Here is a 21,672-nt window from a genome sequence, read left to right on the forward strand (position 1 = left end):
CCGAACGGCCGGCAAGGACGCCGGCGCCGCCGGCCGAATAGCACGCGCGCTTATGAGTGTAAACCGCTGCGGCAACAGACCGCCCGGCCGTGCTGTTGTAACATAGCGCGTGAACGAACGAAAAAAATTTTTATAGTAAACATTAAAATAAATTACACTACCGTAAACTAGACAAAAAATTACACATTTTTTCCCAATATGAAAATTTTCACAAACTTTTTAAAGTCCCATCGCATCGAGTAAACTTTTTTAATAACGCGTCCGCACGATTCTAAATGCTTAATCCATATGTGAAATCGTTCACTGATCACGAATATCGCATTTAAAAAAATTACAAAAATTTATTTTTCAAAATAATCAAAAAAAACCGAAAAATCACAAGAGTAAAGTACCATTATTTTAAACAACATGTCGTTCTAAATGCTTAATCCCTATGTAAAAAAGTTATTTAAGCAAGAATATGTAATCGAAAAAAATTAGAAAAATTTATTTTAGCCGTAAATCGAAAATAATGGGGACACCGGAGCTGTTCGAAGCGCCGAGACGCGCCGCGTCCCCCCCGTGTCCGCTACCTTGTCGTGGTGGGGGGGCTTCGTGCCCTAATGATCCTCAAGGCTGTGCCGGCGGGGATTTTATTCCCTGGCAGGTTCTACCTAGCCGGAGTGGCTTGAGGTGAGGGGCCAACTAAAGTCGGACACATACCGTAAACCTGTGGTCATGTTTTACAGGAACGGGGGTCTTGCCTTAACCGGCCGGACCGCGAGGATGACAACCTCTCTAAAAAATCCCTAGCCCCAAGCAGTGTTGCGCGGTGAAGAGGGCGTAGCTGGAGTAAGCGCCAGCTATGGTTGGTGGGTGCACCAATCGTTAGCGGACAACCCCGGGGTACCTGGCGACCCCCCGGGCGTATTAGCCTTCCCCGGGTATGGCGGCTCTACCCGGGGTGACCTCCTTTCCGACCACACTCGTGGGATGAATTATGGATTCTTCTTTTTCAAGTACAACCGGGGAGGGGGGAAACGAGCGTGAGGTGGAGGTGCGCGGGCCTATCGTGCGCCTCAAAAGATGTACAGAGCCGGTGTCGCGGAGGCATTCTGCAACACGCGGCGCAAAGAGGCCTGCGGAGGGCCTTGGCGACTGCGACGGGGGGGAGGAGTCGGACTTCTCCGTCTCCTCCCACCACTCGTCGCAGAGCGTCCCGGGCACCTCCACGAGGAAACGGGGCCGGCCACCGACGACCGGGCAATACGTTGGCCTCCAAGAGGCCAAACGGAGACAGGCTGAGGCTGAGAAAAGCCTCATAGCGGACATCTTCGACCCGGTTGCCCCGGGACCGAGGCCCGCGAGTTCGAGCGACCCACTCCCTGATGAGGTGGAGGTCGCTGCGGATTTCCGGGGCCGCCCGACGCGGGACGTTGCGGCCGCGGTAATGGAGTGCCTGGGCGATGTGGCCAGGATATCCAGTGCCGCGACGGGACTGAAGGCCAGCGCGGTGCGGTCCCTCCGGACGGCGGCCCTGAACAGCCGGGTGGGCGTAGCGGAGCTGGCAGTTCGGTCGGCTCCCAGCGCCACCCGGCTCTTAGAGGCCGAAAATGCCTCATTGAGGGAGCAGTTGGCGGAGTTACGGGCGGAGGTCGCCCGACTCCGTCAAGCGGTGGAGGCGGGGCCGGCTGTTGCCGGGATGGCTCCGCCGCTGCCCCCTGATGGGGGCAAGGGGTTGCTGCCGGTTATCGGCGCTCGGGGGCCCCAGTCACCTGGGCGAGGAGGGTCCTCGCCCCCACCCGCGGCTGTGCCAGCCGACTTGCTGGCACAGATCGGCTCCCTTATCGATGCCAAATTGGCATCGTTCAGAAGGGAGCTGGTCCCGCGGGTGCGAGGCCCGCGATCGGCGGCACCCGTGCCGCCAGCCCCACCCCTGCCGATGGACAGGAGGGGGGGAAAGAAAAAGGGTGGCAGTGGGGGAGCGACTGTGGTCGCTAAGGCGACACAAATGCAGCCCGCCCCCACTGTTGCGCCGCCCTCCACCACACCTCCAACTGAGGTGTGGTCAAAGGTAGTTGGCCGGAAGGCCAAAAGGGCGGCTGCCGCAGATAAACCTGCGGCAGCTGCCAAGGCTGCTTTGACCCAGAGGGCGGCGAGGCGGGTGGCACCGGCTGCTCCCAAAAGGGCTCCCCTGCCGCCACGTCCGCCCCGCACGGCTGCCGTTACTCTAACGGTACCGGCCGGCGGGGCGATGAGTTACGCCGAGGCGATGGCCACTGCCAGGTCCAAAATAGACCTGGCAGAACTTGGCATCGCCTCGCTGAAGCCCAGGAGAGCGGTGACGGGGGCAATAATTTTGGAGGTCCCCGGAGCCGATGGAGCAGCCAAGGCCACTGCCCTGGCCTCTAAGATGGCTGACGCGCTGGCAGGGACCGGCGTGAAGGTCGCGCGCCCAATCAAAAAGGCCGACCTTAGGGTGCGCGGCCTGGTCGACTCGACCACGCCGGTGGAGGTCGCCGCAGCTGTCGCCCGTGTGGGAGGGTGCGACCGGGGGGATGTGAAGACCGGCGAAATCCGGTCTTCCCCCTCTGGTTTGGGCACCCTCTGGGTCCAGTGCCCTGCCGCGGCCGCACGTAAAGTCGCGGTCGCCGGCAAACTGACGGTGGGCTGGACCCAGGCGACGGTGGAGGCCCTCAGCGCCCGGCCCTTGCAGTGCTACCGCTGCTTTGGCTTAGGCCACACGAGGCAGCGGTGCACTGCGGCCGAGGATCGGTCCGGCTGCTGTTTCGGGTGCGGCAGTCAGGACCATAAGGTGGCTGGCTGCACAGAAAAGCCAAAGTGCCCGCTTTGCGCGGGTGCTGGCAAGCCGGCCGGCCACCGCCTCGGCAGCCGGGCGTGCCCTGCCAGCGCGAGACGCGGCAGAGGAAGCAGGGGGAGGAGAACCACGACGGCCAAGGCGGCAGCCGCCGTGGCAGCTCCTAAAACAAAGGATCCGGCACCCAAGGATGCCACCGTCGCGCCCGCGGGGGCGGTTGGGGCTGATAAAACCCCAGACGCCACCGCTCCCGCGGCAGCGATGGAGATTGAGGCGCCGGAGTAATGGGGCCTACTGGCCCTATTATTCAGGCCAACCTGAACCGCTCGGTCAGGGCACAAGACCTTTTTGTGCAATTCCTGGCCGAGCGGGGTGCCGGGTTGGCCGTAGCGGCGGAGCCGTACCGGGTCCCCGACCATCCACATTGGATGGGGGACTTGGACGGCTCCGTCGTTATAATATGGGCAGGCCGGCCGGGGTCCCCGGCGTGCTCCGTTATCGAGCGCGGCCGGGGATACCTGGCCGTTGACTGGGGCGGCACCGTGGTTGTGGCGATCTACGCACCTCCGAGGTGGTCCCTCGTGGAGTATGAACAGTATCTGGACGTGGTGGGGAGATGCGTCTCTCGCTGCCAGCCGCGTCCGGTGCTGGTCCTGGGGGACTTCAACGCCAAGTCTTCAGCTTGTGGTTCCCCCAGGACGGACCCGAGGGGCCGGGAGGTGCTTGATTGGGCGGCGGGACTCGGACTCTGTCTTCTAAACACGGGCTCGGTCCATACGTGCGTGCGGTATAACGGGGGGTCCATCGTTGACCTGTCATGGGCAACGCCCCCGGCCGTGCGCCGTATTACGGGGTGGAGGGTGGCGGAGGAGGTCGAGACGCTGTCCGACCACAGATACATTGTTCTCGGCCTCTCCGCCGCCCCATCGACGCCCCGACGTCGCCCCGCTGATGAGGGATCGCCTCAGCCACGGTGGGCGCTGAAGCGCCTCGACCGGGACGCTCTGATGGCGGCAGCCCACGTCGTGGCCTGGCCGGCAACACCGGCCGGGCCAGTCGACGGGACAAGGGAGGCCCATTGGTTCCGGGGCGCAATGACGTCGATTTGCGACGTCGCCATGCCCCGGGCCAGGGTCTTCCCGAGGAAGGCGGTGTACTGGTGGTCGCGCGCGATAGCGGATTTACGCACAGAGTGCATCCGCGCGCGACGCCAGTACGCCCGCGCCCGTCGACGACGACGTTCCGACGTGGAGCTGGCTATCCGGCTGTATGGGCGATACAGGGAGAAGGTGGTCGCCCTGCAGCTGGCCATCAGGCAGGCGAAGAGCCAGGCCTGGCGCGACTTTCTCGGGTCTCTGAACCGAGATCCGTGGGGGCGCCCGTACAAAATGGCGATGGGACGTTTACGTCCCTGGGCGCCCCCTCTGACGGAAAGCCTGGATCCGGGGATGCTCGGACGGGTCGTGGACGCGCTATTCCCCGTCAGCGGGGAGGCGTCCCGGCCCGTCCCTCAGCTAGAGGGACATGAGTGGTCCCCGGATCTGGAGGTCGCGCCGGAGGAAATGGCCGGGGTAGTCAAATGGCTTCGGGGCAAGAATACTGCCCCGGGGCCGGACGGTATCCCCGGCCGGGTCTGGTTGCTTGCCATGAGCGTCCTGGGCGGGAGGCTCAGAAGCCTCTTCTCCGGGCTCCTGAGGTCCGGGGTGTTCCCGGACCTCTGGAGGAGAAGTCGGATGGTCCTCTTAAAGAAGGATGGGAGGCCTGCGGATTCTCCCTCCGCGTACCGGCCCATTTGCCTCCTGGACGAGGTGGGCAAGATCTTTGAAAAGATCATTGCTGCCCGCCTCGCCAGGCACCTGTCCCGCGTTGGCCCCGATCTGGCGGACTGCCAGTTCGGCTTCCGGGAGGGGCGATCGACGGTCGACGCAATCGACCGTCTAAAGTCCCTCTCGGACAATGCCGTGGCACGGGGCGGGGTGTGTTTGGCGGTGTCGATCGACATCGTCAATGCATTTAACACCCTGCCCTGGTCCGCCATTAGGGAGGCCCTGGTTGAACACCAGGTGCCTCCCTATCTGAGGCGGGTGATCGGGGCCTACCTACGGGGCAGGTGGGTGGAATACCCGGGCCGGTACGGGACGATACGGAGGGAAGTGGACTGCGGGGTCCCACAGGGGTCCGTGTTAGGACCACTCCTGTGGGACCTGGGATATAACGCAGTCCTGAGGGCCTCCCTGCCCGACGGTGCCACTGTCGTCTGCTATGCGGACGACACGTTAGTGGTCACCGTCGGGGACACCTTCGAGAGGACCATCGGACGAGCGGAGGTTGCGGTGGCAGCCGTCGTCGCGAAGATCCACGATCTGGGGCTGAAGATGGCCCCGGAGAAGGCCGAGGCCGTCTGGTTTGGACGGCCTCGGCCGCGGCCACCGGCCGGATCGTGGATCTGGGTTGGAGGAGCCTGCGTCGAGGTGAAGTCCGAGATCAAGTATCTCGGACTGATCCTCGACAGCCACTGGAGATTCGGGGCGCATTTCGGCCGCCTCGTCCCCCGAGTTGAGAGGGCGGCGGCCTCGCTCGGCCGCCTGTTGCCCAATCTCGGGGGACCGGATAACATGGTGCGTCGCCTATACCTGGGCGTGGTGCGGTCCATGGCCTTGTACGGCGCCCCGATCTGGGGGCCGTCCGCGAGGGCAAGCCGGCGCATCACTTTGTTGTTGCGCCGGCTTCAGAGGCAAATGGCCCTTCGCCTCATACGGGGTTACCGCACCGCGTCTACCGTGGCGGCGCTTGCTCTGGCGGGAGAAATTCCCTTCGAGCTGCAGGCGGCGATGCGCGCCTATGTCTATAGGCGCATATGCATCGCTGGCCGGGCTCGGGGGGACCCGCCGGAGCGGGAGGCGGTCGACGGCTTCGAACTCCAGGCCCGGGGACTAGCGCTCGCCAGATGGCATGCGGAGCTTTGTTCCCATGCCGGCGAGCGCGTCCCTGGGGCTCTCCTGCCACACTTCACCTCGTGGCGGGAGAGGCGGTTTGGCAGGCTCACCTACCGTGCGACGCAGGTGTTCACCGGGCATGGCTGCTTCGGTGTGTACCTGTGTCGCATCGGTCGGGAAGCGACGACGGTGTGCCACCACTGTGGCGCGGAGGAGGACTCGGCGCAGCATACACTGGAGGTATGCCCCGCCTTTTCAGTGCTGCGCCGAGTCCTAAGACGGGAAGTTGGTCGCGACCTCGCTCTCTCCAGCTTAGTTGGGGCCATGCTGGAGAGCCCAAGAAAATGGGCGGCAGCCATCGCCTTCTGCGAAGAGGTGATGCTGCAGAAGGAGGCTGCCGAGCGGGGTCGCCGTGAGCGGGGGGTGCGGCGTGTGCGCCCACGCCTAGAGCCCCCCTCCCCGAGCAGATGAGAATAGGCGGGCGGCGGGTGTACCAGATTACTGGTTTAATTGCCCGCCGCCCGCCAACCCCCCCCCCCCAACTGAAGCTGTCCTCCCCAAAGTGGGAGTGACGAGGCGGTGTGGGGTGCGGTCCCCCGCACCGCCGAAGCAAGATGATTCATGGGGGGAGTATAAATCTCCCCCCCGGGACGCGGCCGGCCATCGCCATTCCATCCTGGTGGCCGGCCAGGCGAGGGGGAGCCGCGGTTGTGTTCTGTAAGAGTTCCCGTGGCTCCCCCGCTACTCGCCAGCGCCCTAGGCCGCCGTGGGGGTTTTAGCGGGTCAAAACCCGCACTACCCCCGCCCCGCCCCTCGGGCGGGACGGGGGTGTCTGACCAGCAGATTTCCCCCACGTTAAACAAAAAAAAAAAAAAAAAAAAAAAAAAAAAAAGACGCGCCGCGTACGGCCGAATATTTTCTAAGTCCCAACGTACCGATCAAGAGTAAAGTACCATTTTCCTACATTAGATTTCGTTCTAAATGCTTAATCCCTATGTAAAAACGTTAGTTAAGCAAGAATATCGTATTTTTAAAAAAATCTAATGATAGGATTTTCCAGAAAATTGAAAAAACCGAAAAATGTCAAGAGTAAAGTGCCATTTTCTGACATTAGATTTCGTTCTAAATGCTTAATCCCTATGTAGAAACGTTAGTTAAGCAAGAATATCGTATTTTTAAAAAAATCTAATGATAGGATTTTTCAGAAAATTGAAAAAACCGTAAAATGTCAAGAGTAAAGTGCCATTATTTTAAACAATGTATCGTTCTAAATGCTTAATCCCTATGTAAAAAAGTTATTTAAGCAAGAATATGTTATTGAAAAAAATTAGAAAAATTTATTTTAGCCGTAAATCGAAAATAATGGGGACACCGGAGCTGTTCGAAGCGCCGAGACGCGCCGCGTACGGCCGAATATTTTCTAAGTCCCAACGTACCGATCAAGAGTAAAGTACCATTTTCCTACATTAGATTTCGTTCTAAATGCTTAATCCCTATGTAAAAACGTTAGTTAAGCAAGAATATCGTATTTTTAAAAAAATCTAATGATAGGATTTTCCAGAAAATTGAAAAAACCGAAAAATGTCAAGAGTAAAGTGCCATTTTCTGACATTAGATTTCGTTCTAAATGCTTAATCCCTATGTAGAAACGTTAGTTAAGCAAGAATATCGTATTTTTAAAAAAATCTAATGATAGGATTTTTCAGAAAATTGAAAAAACCGTAAAATGTCAAGAGTAAAGTGCCATTATTTTAAACAATGTATCGTTCTAAATGCTTAATCCCTATGTAAAAAAGTTATTTAAGCAAGAATATGTTATTGAAAAAAATTAGAAAAATTTATTTTAGCCGTAAATCGAAAATAATGGGGACACCGGAGCTGTTCGAAGCGCCGAGACGCGCCGCGTACGGCCGAATATTTTCTAAGTCCCAACGTACCGATCAAGAGTAAAGTACCATTTTCCTACATTAGATTTCGTTCTAAATGCTTAATCCCTATGTAAAAACGTTAGTTAAGCAAGAATATCGTATTTTTAAAAAAATCTAATGATAGGATTTTCCAGAAAATTGAAAAAACCGAAAAATGTCAAGAGTAAAGTGCCATTTTCTGACATTAGATTTCGTTCTAAATGCTTAATCCCTATGTAGAAACGTTAGTTAAGCAAGAATATCGTATTTTTAAAAAAATCTAATGGTAGGATTTTTCAGAAAATTGAAAAAACCGTAAAATGTCAAGAGTAAAGTGCCCTTATTTTAAACATTATATCGTTCTAAATGCTTAATCCCTATGTAAAAAAGTTATCTAAGCAAGAATATGTTATTGAATAAAATGAGAAAAATTTATTTTAGCCGTAAATCGAAAATAATGGGTCGAGCGAATCGGTCGATTGCGCCGAGACGCGCTATGATGCAACAGACGAGCGATTGGAACGCCCGAATATTTTCAAAGTCCCAACGTACCGATCAAGAGTAAAGTACCATTTTCCTACATTAGATTTCGTTCTAAATGCTTAATCCCTATGTAAAAACGTTAGTTAAGCAAGAATATCGTATTTTTAAAAAAATCTAATGATAGGATTTTCCAGAAAATTGAAAAAACCGAAAAATGTCAAGAGTAAAGTGCCATTTTCTGACATTAGATTTCGTTCTAAATGCTTAATCCCTATGTAGAAACGTTAGTTATGCAAGATTATCGTATTTTTAAAAAAATCTAATGATAGGATTTTTCAGAAAATTGAAAAAACCGTAAAATGTCAAGAGTAAAGTGCCCTTATTTTAAACATTATATCGTTCTAAATGCTTAATCCCTATGTAAAAAAGTTATCTAAGCAAGAATATGTTATTGAATAAAATGAGAAAAATTTATTTTAGCCGTAAATCGAAAATAATGGGTCGAGCGAATCGGTCGATTGCGCCGAGACGCGCTATGATGCAACAGACGAGCGATTGGAACGCCCGAATATTTTCAAAGTCCCAACGTACCGGTCAAGAGTAAAGTACCATTTTCCTACATTAGATTTCGTTCTAAATGCTTAATCCCTATGTAAAAACGTTAGTTAAGCAAGAATATCGTATTTTTAAAAAAATCTAATGATAGGATTTTCCAGAAAATTGAAAAAACCGAAAAATGTCAAGAGTAAAGTGCCATTTTCTGACATTAGATTTCGTTCTAAATGCTTAATCCCTATGTAGAAACGTTAGTTAAGCAAGAATATCGTATTTTTAAAAAAATCTAATGATAGGATTTTTCAGAAAATTGAAAAAACCGTAAAATGTCAAGAGTAAAGTGCCATTATTTTAAACAATGTATCGTTCTAAATGCTTAATCCCTATGTAAAAAAGTTATTTAAGCAAGAATATGTTATTGAAAAAAATTAGAAAAATTTATTTTAGCCGTAAATCGAAAATAATGGGGACACCGGAGCTGTTCGAAGCGCCGAGACGCGCCGCGTACGGCCGAATATTTTCTAAGTCCCAACGTACCGATCAAGAGTAAAGTACCATTTTCCTACATTAGATTTCGTTCTAAATGCTTAATCCCTATGTAAAAACGTTAGTTAAGCAAGAATATCGTATTTTTAAAAAAATCTAATGATAGGATTTTCCAGAAAATTGAAAAAACCGAAAAATGTCAAGAGTAAAGTGCCATTTTCTGACATTAGATTTCGTTCTAAATGCTTAATCCCTATGTAGAAACGTTAGTTAAGCAAGAATATCGTATTTTTAAAAAAATCTAATGGTAGGATTTTTCAGAAAATTGAAAAAACCGTAAAATGTCAAGAGTAAAGTGCCCTTATTTTAAACATTATATCGTTCTAAATGCTTAATCCCTATGTAAAAAAGTTATCTAAGCAAGAATATGTTATTGAATAAAATGAGAAAAATTTATTTTAGCCGTAAATCGAAAATAATGGGTCGAGCGAATCGGTCGATTGCGCCGAGACGCGCTATGATGCAACAGACGAGCGATTGGAACGCCCGAATATTTTCAAAGTCCCAACGTACCGATCAAGAGTAAAGTACCATTTTCCTACATTAGATTTCGTTCTAAATGCTTAATCCCTATGTAAAAACGTTAGTTAAGCAAGAATATCGTATTTTTAAAAAAATCTAATGATAGGATTTTCCAGAAAATTGAAAAAACCGAAAAATGTCAAGAGTAAAGTGCCATTTTCTGACATTAGATTTCGTTCTAAATGCTTAATCCCTATGTAGAAACGTTAGTTATGCAAGATTATCGTATTTTTAAAAAAATCTAATGATAGGATTTTTCAGAAAATTGAAAAAACCGTAAAATGTCAAGAGTAAAGTGCCCTTATTTTAAACATTATATCGTTCTAAATGCTTAATCCCTATGTAAAAAAGTTATCTAAGCAAGAATATGTTATTGAATAAAATGAGAAAAATTTATTTTAGCCGTAAATCGAAAATAATGGGTCGAGCGAATCGGTCGATTGCGCCGAGACGCGCTATGATGCAACAGACGAGCGATTGGAACGCCCGAATATTTTCAAAGTCCCAACGTACCGGTCAAGAGTAAAGTACCATTTTCCTACATTAGATTTCGTTCTAAATGCTTAATCCCTATGTAAAAACGTTAGTTAAGCAAGAATATCGTATTTTTAAAAAAATCTAATGATAGGATTTTCCAGAAAATTGAAAAAACCGAAAAATGTCAAGAGTAAAGTGCCATTTTCTGACATTAGATTTCGTTCTAAATGCTTAATCCCTATGTAGAAACGTTAGTTAAGCAAGAATATCGTATTTTTAAAAAAATCTAATGATAGGATTTTTCAGAAAATTGAAAAAACCGTAAAATGTCAAGAGTAAAGTGCCATTATTTTAAACAATGTATCGTTCTAAATGCTTAATCCCTATGTAAAAAAGTTATTTAAGCAAGAATATGTTATTGAAAAAAATTAGAAAAATTTATTTTAGCCGTAAATCGAAAATAATGGGGACACCGGAGCTGTTCGAAGCGCCGAGACGCGCCGCGTACGGCCGAATATTTTCTAAGTCCCAACGTACCGATCAAGAGTAAAGTACCATTTTCCTACATTAGATTTCGTTCTAAATGCTTAATCCCTATGTAAAAACGTTAGTTAAGCAAGAATATCGTATTTTTAAAAAAATCTAATGATAGGATTTTCCAGAAAATTGAAAAAACCGAAAAATGTCAAGAGTAAAGTGCCATTTTCTGACATTAGATTTCGTTCTAAATGCTTAATCCCTATGTAGAAACGTTAGTTAAGCAAGAATATCGTATTTTTAAAAAAATCTAATGGTAGGATTTTTCAGAAAATTGAAAAAACCGTAAAATGTCAAGAGTAAAGTGCCCTTATTTTAAACATTATATCGTTCTAAATGCTTAATCCCTATGTAAAAAAGTTATCTAAGCAAGAATATGTTATTGAATAAAATGAGAAAAATTTATTTTAGCCGTAAATCGAAAATAATGGGTCGAGCGAATCGGTCGATTGCGCCGAGACGCGCTATGATGCAACAGACGAGCGATTGGAACGCCCGAATATTTTCAAAGTCCCAACGTACCGGTCAAGAGTAAAGTACCATTTTCCTACATTAGATTTCGTTCTAAATGCTTAATCCCTATGTAAAAACGTTAGTTAAGCAAGAATATCGTATTTTAAAAAAAATCTAAGGATAGGATTTTCCAGAAAATTGAAAAAACCGAAAAATGTCAAGAGTAAAGTGCCATTTTCTGACATTAGATTTCGTTCTAAATGCTTAATCCCTATGTAGAAACGTTAGTTAAGCAAGATTATCGTATTTTTAAAAAAATCTAATGATAGGATTTTTCAGAAAATTGAAAAAACCGTAAAATGTCAAGAGTAAAGTGCCCTTATTTTAAACATTATATCGTTCTAAATGCTTAATCCCTATGTAAAAAAGTTATCTAAGCAAGAATATGTTATTGAATAAAATGAGAAAAATTTATTTTAGCCGTAAATCGAAAATAATGGGTCGAGCGAATCGGTCGATTGCGCCGAGACGCGCTATGATGCAACAGACGAGCGATTGGAACGCCCGAATATTTTCAAAGTCCCAACGTACCGATCAAGAGTAAAGTACCATTTTCCTACATTAGATTTCGTTCTAAATGCTTAATCCCTATGTAAAAACGTTAGTTAAGCAAGAATATCGTATTTTAAAAAAAATCTAATGATAGGATTTTCCAGAAAATTGAAAAAACCGAAAAATGTCAAGAGTAAAGTGCCATTTTCTGACATTAGATTTCGTTCTAAATGCTTAATCCCTATGTAGAAACGTTAGTTAAGCAAGAGTATCGTATTTTTAAAAAAATCTAATGGTAGGATTTTTCAGAAAATTGAAAAAACCGTAAAATGTCAAGAGTAAAGTGCCCTTATTTTAAACATTATATCGTTCTAAATGCTTAATCCCTATGTAAAAAAGTTATCTAAGCAAGAATATGTTATTGAATAAAATGAGAAAAATTTATTTTAGCCGTAAATCGAAAATAATGGGTCGAGCGAATCGGTCGATTGCGCCGAGACGCGCTATGATGCAACAGACGAGCGATTGGAACGCCCGAATATTTTCAAAGTCCCAACGTACCGATCAAGAGTAAAGTACCATTTTCCTACATTAGATTTCGTTCTAAATGCTTAATCCCTTTGTAAAAACGTTAGTTAAGCAAGAATATCGTATTTTTAAAAAAATCTAATGATAGGATTTTCCAGAAAATTGAAAAAACCGAAAAATGTCAAGAGTAAAGTGCCATTTTCTGACATTAGATTTCGTTCTAAATGCTTAATCCCTATGTAGAAACGTTAGTTAAGCAAGAATATCGTATTTTTAAAAAAATCTAATGGTAGGATTTTTCAGAAAATTGAAAAAACCGTAAAATGTCAAGAGTAAAGTGCCCTTATTTTAAACATTATATCGTTCTAAATGCTTAATCCCTATGTAAAAAAGTTATCTAAGCAAGAATATGTTATTGAATAAAATGAGAAAAATTTATTTTAGCCGTAAATCGAAAATAATGGGTCGAGCGAATCGGTCGATTGCGCCGAGACGCGCTATGATGCAACAGACGAGCGATTGGAACGCCCGAATATTTTCAAAGTCCCAACGTACCGGTCAAGAGTAAAGTACCATTTTCCTACATTAGATTTCGTTCTAAATGCTTAATCCCTATGTAAAAACGTTAGTTAAGCAAGAATATCGTATTTTAAAAAAAATCTAATGATAGGATTTTCCAGAAAATTGAAAAAACCGAAAAATGTCAAGAGTAAAGTGCCATTTTCTGACATTAGATTTCGTTCTAAATGCTTAATCCCTATGTAGAAACGTTAGTTAAGCAAGAATATCGTATTTTTAAAAAAATCTAATGATAGGATTTTTCAGAAAATTGAAAAAACCGTAAAATGTCAAGAGTAAAGTGCCATTATTTTAAACAATGTATCGTTCTAAATGCTTAATCCCTATGTAAAAAAGTTATTTAAGCAAGAATATGTTATTGAAAAAAATTAGAAAAATTTATTTTAGCCGTAAATCGAAAATAATGGGGACACCGGAGCTGTTCGAAGCGCCGAGACGCGCCGCGTACGGCCGAATATTTTCTAAGTCCCAACGTACCGATCAAGAGTAAAGTACCATTTTCCTACATTAGATTTCGTTCTAAATGCTTAATCCCTATGTAAAAACGTTAGTTAAGCAAGAATATCGTATTTTTAAAAAAATCTAATGATAGGATTTTCCAGAAAATTGAAAAAACCGAAAAATGTCAAGAGTAAAGTGCCATTTTCTGACATTAGATTTCGTTCTAAATGCTTAATCCCTATGTAGAAACGTTAGTTAAGCAAGAATATCGTATTTTTAAAAAAATCTAATGATAGGATTTTTCAGAAAATTGAAAAAACCGTAAAATGTCAAGAGTAAAGTGCCATTATTTTAAACAATGTATCGTTCTAAATGCTTAATCCCTATGTAAAAAAGTTATTTAAGCAAGAATATGTTATTGAAAAAAATTAGAAAAATTTATTTTAGCCGTAAATCGAAAATAATGGGGACACCGGAGCTGTTCGAAGCGCCGAGACGCGCCGCGTACGGCCGAATATTTTCTAAGTCCCAACGTACCGATCAAGAGTAAAGTACCATTTTCCTACATTAGATTTCGTTCTAAATGCTTAATCCCTATGTAAAAACGTTAGTTAAGCAAGAATATCGTATTTTTAAAAAAATCTAATGATAGGATTTTCCAGAAAATTGAAAAAACCGAAAAATGTCAAGAGTAAAGTGCCATTTTCTGACATTAGATTTCGTTCTAAATGCTTAATCCCTATGTAGAAACGTTAGTTAAGCAAGAATATCGTATTTTTAAAAAAATCTAATGGTAGGATTTTTCAGAAAATTGAAAAAACCGTAAAATGTCAAGAGTAAAGTGCCCTTATTTTAAACATTATATCGTTCTAAATGCTTAATCCCTATGTAAAAAAGTTATCTAAGCAAGAATATGTTATTGAATAAAATGAGAAAAATTTATTTTAGCCGTAAATCGAAAATAATGGGTCGAGCGAATCGGTCGATTGCGCCGAGACGCGCTATGATGCAACAGACGAGCGATTGGAACGCCCGAATATTTTCAAAGTCCCAACGTACCGATCAAGAGTAAAGTACCATTTTCCTACATTAGATTTCGTTCTAAATGCTTAATCCCTATGTAAAAACGTTAGTTAAGCAAGAATATCGTATTTTTAAAAAAATCTAATGATAGGATTTTCCAGAAAATTGAAAAAACCGAAAAATGTCAAGAGTAAAGTGCCATTTTCTGACATTAGATTTCGTTCTAAATGCTTAATCCCTATGTAGAAACGTTAGTTATGCAAGATTATCGTATTTTTAAAAAAATCTAATGATAGGATTTTTCAGAAAATTGAAAAAACCGTAAAATGTCAAGAGTAAAGTGCCCTTATTTTAAACATTATATCGTTCTAAATGCTTAATCCCTATGTAAAAAAGTTATCTAAGCAAGAATATGTTATTGAATAAAATGAGAAAAATTTATTTTAGCCGTAAATCGAAAATAATGGGTCGAGCGAATCGGTCGATTGCGCCGAGACGCGCTATGATGCAACAGACGAGCGATTGGAACGCCCGAATATTTTCAAAGTCCCAACGTACCGGTCAAGAGTAAAGTACCATTTTCCTACATTAGATTTCGTTCTAAATGCTTAATCCCTATGTAAAAACGTTAGTTAAGCAAGAATATCGTATTTTTAAAAAAATCTAATGATAGGATTTTCCAGAAAATTGAAAAAACCGAAAAATGTCAAGAGTAAAGTGCCATTTTCTGACATTAGATTTCGTTCTAAATGCTTAATCCCTATGTAGAAACGTTAGTTAAGCAAGAATATCGTATTTTTAAAAAAATCTAATGATAGGATTTTTCAGAAAATTGAAAAAACCGTAAAATGTCAAGAGTAAAGTGCCATTATTTTAAACAATGTATCGTTCTAAATGCTTAATCCCTATGTAAAAAAGTTATTTAAGCAAGAATATGTTATTGAAAAAAATTAGAAAAATTTATTTTAGCCGTAAATCGAAAATAATGGGGACACCGGAGCTGTTCGAAGCGCCGAGACGCGCCGCGTACGGCCGAATATTTTCTAAGTCCCAACGTACCGATCAAGAGTAAAGTACCATTTTCCTACATTAGATTTCGTTCTAAATGCTTAATCCCTATGTAAAAACGTTAGTTAAGCAAGAATATCGTATTTTTAAAAAAATCTAATGATAGGATTTTCCAGAAAATTGAAAAAACCGAAAAATGTCAAGAGTAAAGTGCCATTTTCTGACATTAGATTTCGTTCTAAATGCTTAATCCCTATGTAGAAACGTTAGTTAAGCAAGAATATCGTATTTTTAAAAAAATCTAATGGTAGGATTTTTCAGAAAATTGAAAAAACCGTAAAATGTCAAGAGTAAAGTGCCCTTATTTTAAACATTATATCGTTCTAAATGCTTAATCCCTATGTAAAAAAGTTATCTAAGCAAGAATATGTTATTGAATAAAATGAGAAAAATTTATTTTAGCCGTAAATCGAAAATAATGGGTCGAGCGAATCGGTCGATTGCGCCGAGACGCGCTATGATGCAACAGACGAGCGATTGGAACGCCCGAATATTTTCAAAGTCCCAACGTACCGGTCAAGAGTAAAGTACCATTTTCCTACATTAGATTTCGTTCTAAATGCTTAATCCCTATGTAAAAACGTTAGTTAAGCAAGAATATCGTATTTTAAAAAAAATCTAATGATAGGATTTTCCAGAAAATTGAAAAAACCGAAAAATGTCAAGAGTAAAGTGCCATTTTCTGACATTAGATTTCGTTCTAAATGCTTAATCCCTATGTAGAAACGTTAGTTAAGCAAGATTATCGTATTTTTAAAAAAATCTAATGATAGGATTTTTCAGAAAATTGAAAAAACCGTAAAATGTCAAGAGTAAAGTGCCCTTATTTTAAACATTATATCGTTCTAAATGCTTAATCCCTATGTAAAAAAGTTATCTAAGCAAGAATATGTTATTGAATAAAATGAGAAAAATTTATTTTAGCCGTAAATCGAAAATAATGGGTCGAGCGAATCGGTCGATTGCGCCGAGACGCGCTATGATGCAACAGACGAGCGATTGGAACGCCCGAATATTTTCAAAGTCCCAACGTACCGATCAAGAGTAAAGTACCATTTTCCTACATTAGATTTCGTTCTAAATGCTTAATCCCTATGTAAAAACGTTAGTTAAGCAAGAATATCGTATTTTAAAAAAAATCTAATGATAGGATTTTCCAGAAAATTGAAAAAACCGAAAAATGTCAAGAGTAAAGTGCCATTTTCTGACATTAGATTTCGTTCTAAATGCTTAATCCCTATGTAGAAACGTTAGTTAAGCAAGAATATCGTATTTTTAAAAAAATCTAATGGTAGGATTTTTCAGAAAATTGAAAAAACCGTAAAATGTCAAGAGTAAAGTGCCCTTATTTTAAACATTATATCGTTCTAAATGCTTAATCCCTATGTAAAAAAGTTATCTAAGCAAGAATATGTTATTGAATAAAATGAGAAAAATTTATTTTAGCCGTAAATCGAAAATAATGGGTCGAGCGAATCGGTCGATTGCGCCGAGACGCGCTATGATGCAACAGACGAGCGATTGGAACGCCCGAATATTTTCAAAGTCCCAACGTACCGATCAAGAGTAAAGTACCATTTTCCTACATTAGATTTCGTTCTAAATGCTTAATCCCTTTGTAAAAACGTTAGTTAAGCAAGAATATCGTATTTTTAAAAAAATCTAATGATAGGATTTTCCAGAAAATTGAAAAAACCGAAAAATGTCAAGAGTAAAGTGCCATTTTCTGACATTAGATTTCGTTCTAAATGCTTAATCCCTATGTAGAAACGTTAGTTAAGCAAGAATATCGTATTTTTAAAAAAATCTAATGGTAGGATTTTTCAGAAAATTGAAAAAACCGTAAAATGTCAAGAGTAAAGTGCCCTTATTTTAAACATTATATCGTTCTAAATGCTTAATCCCTATGTAAAAAAGTTATCTAAGCAAGAATATGTTATTGAATAAAATGAGAAAAATTTATTTTAGCCGTAAATCGAAAATAATGGGTCGAGCGAATCGGTCGATTGCGCCGAGACGCGCTATGATGCAACAGACGAGCGATTGGAACGCCCGAATATTTTCAAAGTCCCAACGTACCGGTCAAGAGTAAAGTACCATTTTCCTACATTAGATTTCGTTCTAAATGCTTAATCCCTATGTAAAAACGTTAGTTAAGCAAGAATATCGTATTTTTAAAAAAATCTAATGATAGGATTTTCCAGAAAATTGAAAAAACCGAAAAATGTCAAGAGTAAAGTGCCATTTTCTGACATTAGATTTCGTTCTAAATCCTTAATCCCTATGTAGAAACGTTAGTTAAGCAAGAATATCGTATTTTTAAAAAAATCTAATGGTAGGATTTTTCAGAAAATTGAAAAAACCGTAAAATGTCAAGAGTAAAGTGCCCTTATTTTAAACATTATATCGTTCTAAATGCTTAATCCCTATGTAAAAAAGTTATCTAAGCAAGAATATGTTATTGAATAAAATGAGAAAAATTTATTTTAGCCGTAAATCGAAAATAATGGGTCGAGCGAATCGGTCGATTGCGCCGAGACGCGCTATGATGCAACAGACGAGCGATTGGAACGCCCGAATATTTTCAAAGTCCCAACGTACCGATCAAGAGTAAAGTACCATTTTCCTACATTAGATTTCGTTCTAAATGCTTAATCCCTATGTAAAAACGTTAGTTAAGCAAGAATATCGTATTTTAAAAAAAATCTAATGATAGGATTTTCCAGAAAATTGAAAAAACCGAAAAATGTCAAGAGTAAAGTGCCATTTTCTGACATTAGATTTCGTTCTAAATGCTTAATCCCTATGTAGAAACGTTAGTTAAGCAAGAATATCGTATTTTTAAAAAAATCTAATGGTAGGATTTTTCAGAAAATTGAAAAAACCGTAAAATGTCAAGAGTAAAGTGCCCTTATTTTAAACATTATATCGTTCTAAATGCTTAATCCCTATGTAAAAAAGTTATCTAAGCAAGAATATGTTATTGGATAAAATGAGAAAAATTTATTTTAGCCGTAAATCGAAAATAATGGGTCGAGCGAATCGGTCGATTGCGCCGAGACGCGCTATGATGCAACAGACGAGCGATTGGAACGCCCGAATATTTTCAAAGTCCCAACGTACCGATCAAGAGTAAAGTACCATTTTCCTACATTAGATTTCGTTCTAAATGCTTAATCCCTTTGTAAAAACGTTAGTTAAGCAAGAATATCGTATTTTTAAAAAAATCTAATGATAGGATTTTCCAGAAAATTGAAAAAACCGAAAAATGTCAAGAGTAAAGTGCCATTTTCTGACATTAGATTTCGTTCTAAATGCTTAATCCCTATGTAGAAACGTTAGTTAAGCAAGAATATCGTATTTTTAAAAAAATCTAATGGTAGGATTTTTCAGAAAATTGAAAAAACCGTAAAATGTCAAGAGTAAAGTGCCCTTATTTTAAACATTATATCGTTCTAAATGCTTAATCCCTATGTAAAAAAGTTATCTAAGCAAGAATATGTTATTGAATAAAATGAGAAAAATTTATTTTAGCCGTAAATCGAAAATAATGGGTCGAGCGAATCGGTCGATTGCGCCGAGACGCGCTATGATGCAACAGACGAGCGATTGGAACGCCCGAATATTTTCAAAGTCCCAACGTACCGGTCAAGAGTAAAGTACCATTTTCCTACATTAGATTTCGTTCTAAATGCTTAATCCCTATGTAAAAACGTTAGTTAAGCAAGAATATCGTATTTTAAAAAAAATCTAATGATAGGATTTTCCAGAAAATTGAAAAAACCGAAAAATGTCAAGAGTAAAGTGCCATTTTCTGACATTAGATTTCGTTCTAAATGCTTAATCCCTATGTAGAAACGTTAGTTATGCAAGATTATCGTATTTTTAAAAAAATCTAATGATAGGATTTTTCAGAAAATTGAAAAAACCGTAAAATGTCAAGAGTAAAGTGCCCTTATTTTAAACATTATATCGTTCTAAATGCTTAATCCCTATGTAAAAAAGTTATCTAAGCAAGAATATGTTATTGAATAAAATGAGAAAAATTTATTTTAGCCGTAAATCGAAAATAATGGGTCGAGCGAATCGGTCGATTGCGCCGAGACGCGCTATGATGCAACAGACGAGCGATTGGAACGCCCGAATATTTTCAAATTACTCGTTTTGATCCCCGCTACACAGCCGTATACTTTTTATAATTTTGTGGAATCGGGAACCTTGAAATATTTAACATAACGCGGATCGACTGTCTCTGTCTCTTTCTAGATCGGAATAATCGATGTTTCCCGGAAAACTATTCGGAGATTAATTAAACTTTATACACGAAATTACTCGTTTTGATCCCCGCTACACAGCCGTATACTTTTTATAATTTTGTGGAATCGGTAACCTTGAGATATTTAACATAACGCGGATCGACTGTCTCTGTCTCTTTCTAGATCGGAATTATCGATGTTTCCCGGCAAACTATTGGGAGATTATTTAAACTTTATACACGAAATTACTCGTTTTGATCCCCGCTACACAGCCGTATACTTTTTATAATTTTGTGGAATCGGTAACCTGGAGATATTTAACATAACGCGGATCGACTGTCTCTGTCTCTTTCTAGATCGGAATAATCGATGTTTCCCGGCAAACTATTGGGAGATTAATTAAACTTTATACATGAAATTACTCGTTTTGGTCCCCGCTACACAGCCGTATACTTTTTATAATTTTGTGGAATCGGTAACCTTGAGATATTTAACATAACGCGGATCGACTGTCTCTGTCTCTTTCTAGATCGGAATTATCGATGTTTCCCGGCAAACTATTGGGAGATTATTTAAACTTTATACATGAAATTACTCGTTTTGGTCCCCGCTACACAGCCGTATACTTTTTATAATTTTGTGGAATCGGGAACCTTGAAATATTTAACATAACGCGGATCGACTGTCTCTGTCTCTTTCTAGATCGGAATTATCGATGTTTCCCGGAAAACTATTCGGAGATTAATTAAACTTTATACACGAAATTACTCGTTTTGATCCCCGCTACACAGCCGTATACTTTTTATAATTTTGTGGAATCGGTAACCTTGAGATATTTAACATAACGCGGATCGACTGTCTCTGTCTCTTTCTAGATCGGAATTATCGATGTTTCCCGGCAAACTATTGGGAGATTATTTAAACTTTATACATGAAATTACTCGTTTTGATCCCCGCTACACAGCCGTATACTTTTTATAATTTTGTGGAATCGGTAACCTTGAGATATTTAACATAACGCGGATCGACTGTCTCTGTCTCTTTCTAGATCGGAATTATCGATGTTTCCCGGCAAACTATTGGGAGATTATTTAAACTTTATACATGAAATTACTCGTTTTGATCCCCGCTACACAGCCGTATACTTTTTATAATTTTGTGGAATCGGTAACCTGGAGATATTTAACATAACGCGGATCGACTGTCTCTGTCTCTTTCTAGATCGGAATAATCGATGTTTCCCGGCAAACTATTGGGAGATTAATTAAACTTTATACATGAAATTACTCGTTTTGGTCCCCGCTACACAGCCGTATACTTTTTATAATTTTGTGGAATCGGTAACCTTGAGATATTTAACATAACGCGGATCGACTGTCTCTGTCTCTTTCTAGATCGGAATTATCGATGTTTCCCGGAAAACTATTCGGAGATTAATTAAACTTTATACACGAAATTACTCGTTTTGATCCCCGCTACACAGCCGTATACTTTTTATAATTTTGTGGAATCGGTAACCTTGAGATATTTAACATAACGCGGATCGACTGTCTCTGTCTCTTTCTAGATCGGAATTATCGATGTTTCCCGGCAAACTATTGGGAGATTATTTAAACTTTATACATGAAATTACTCGTTTTGATCCCCGCTACACAGCCGTATACTTTTTATAATTTTGTGGAATCGGTAACCTTGAGATATTTAACATAACGCGGATCGACTGTCTCTGTCTCTTTCTAGATCGGAATTATCGATGTTTCCCGGCAAACTATTGGGAGATTATTTAAACTTTATACATGAAATTACTCGTTTTGATCCCCGCTACACAGCCGTATACTTTTTATAATTTTGTGGAATCGGTAACCTGGAGATATTTAACATAACGCGGATCGACTGTCTCTGTCTCTTTCTAGATCGGAATAATCGATGTTTCCCGGCAAACTATTGGGAGATTAATTAAACTTTATACATGAAATTACTCGTTTTGGTCCCCGCTACACAGCCGTATACTT

The sequence above is a fragment of the Megalopta genalis genome, chromosome 11 (genome assembly GCF_051020955.1).
Source record: "Megalopta genalis isolate 19385.01 chromosome 11, iyMegGena1_principal, whole genome shotgun sequence".
Taxonomy (NCBI): Eukaryota; Metazoa; Arthropoda; class Insecta; order Hymenoptera; family Halictidae; genus Megalopta; species Megalopta genalis.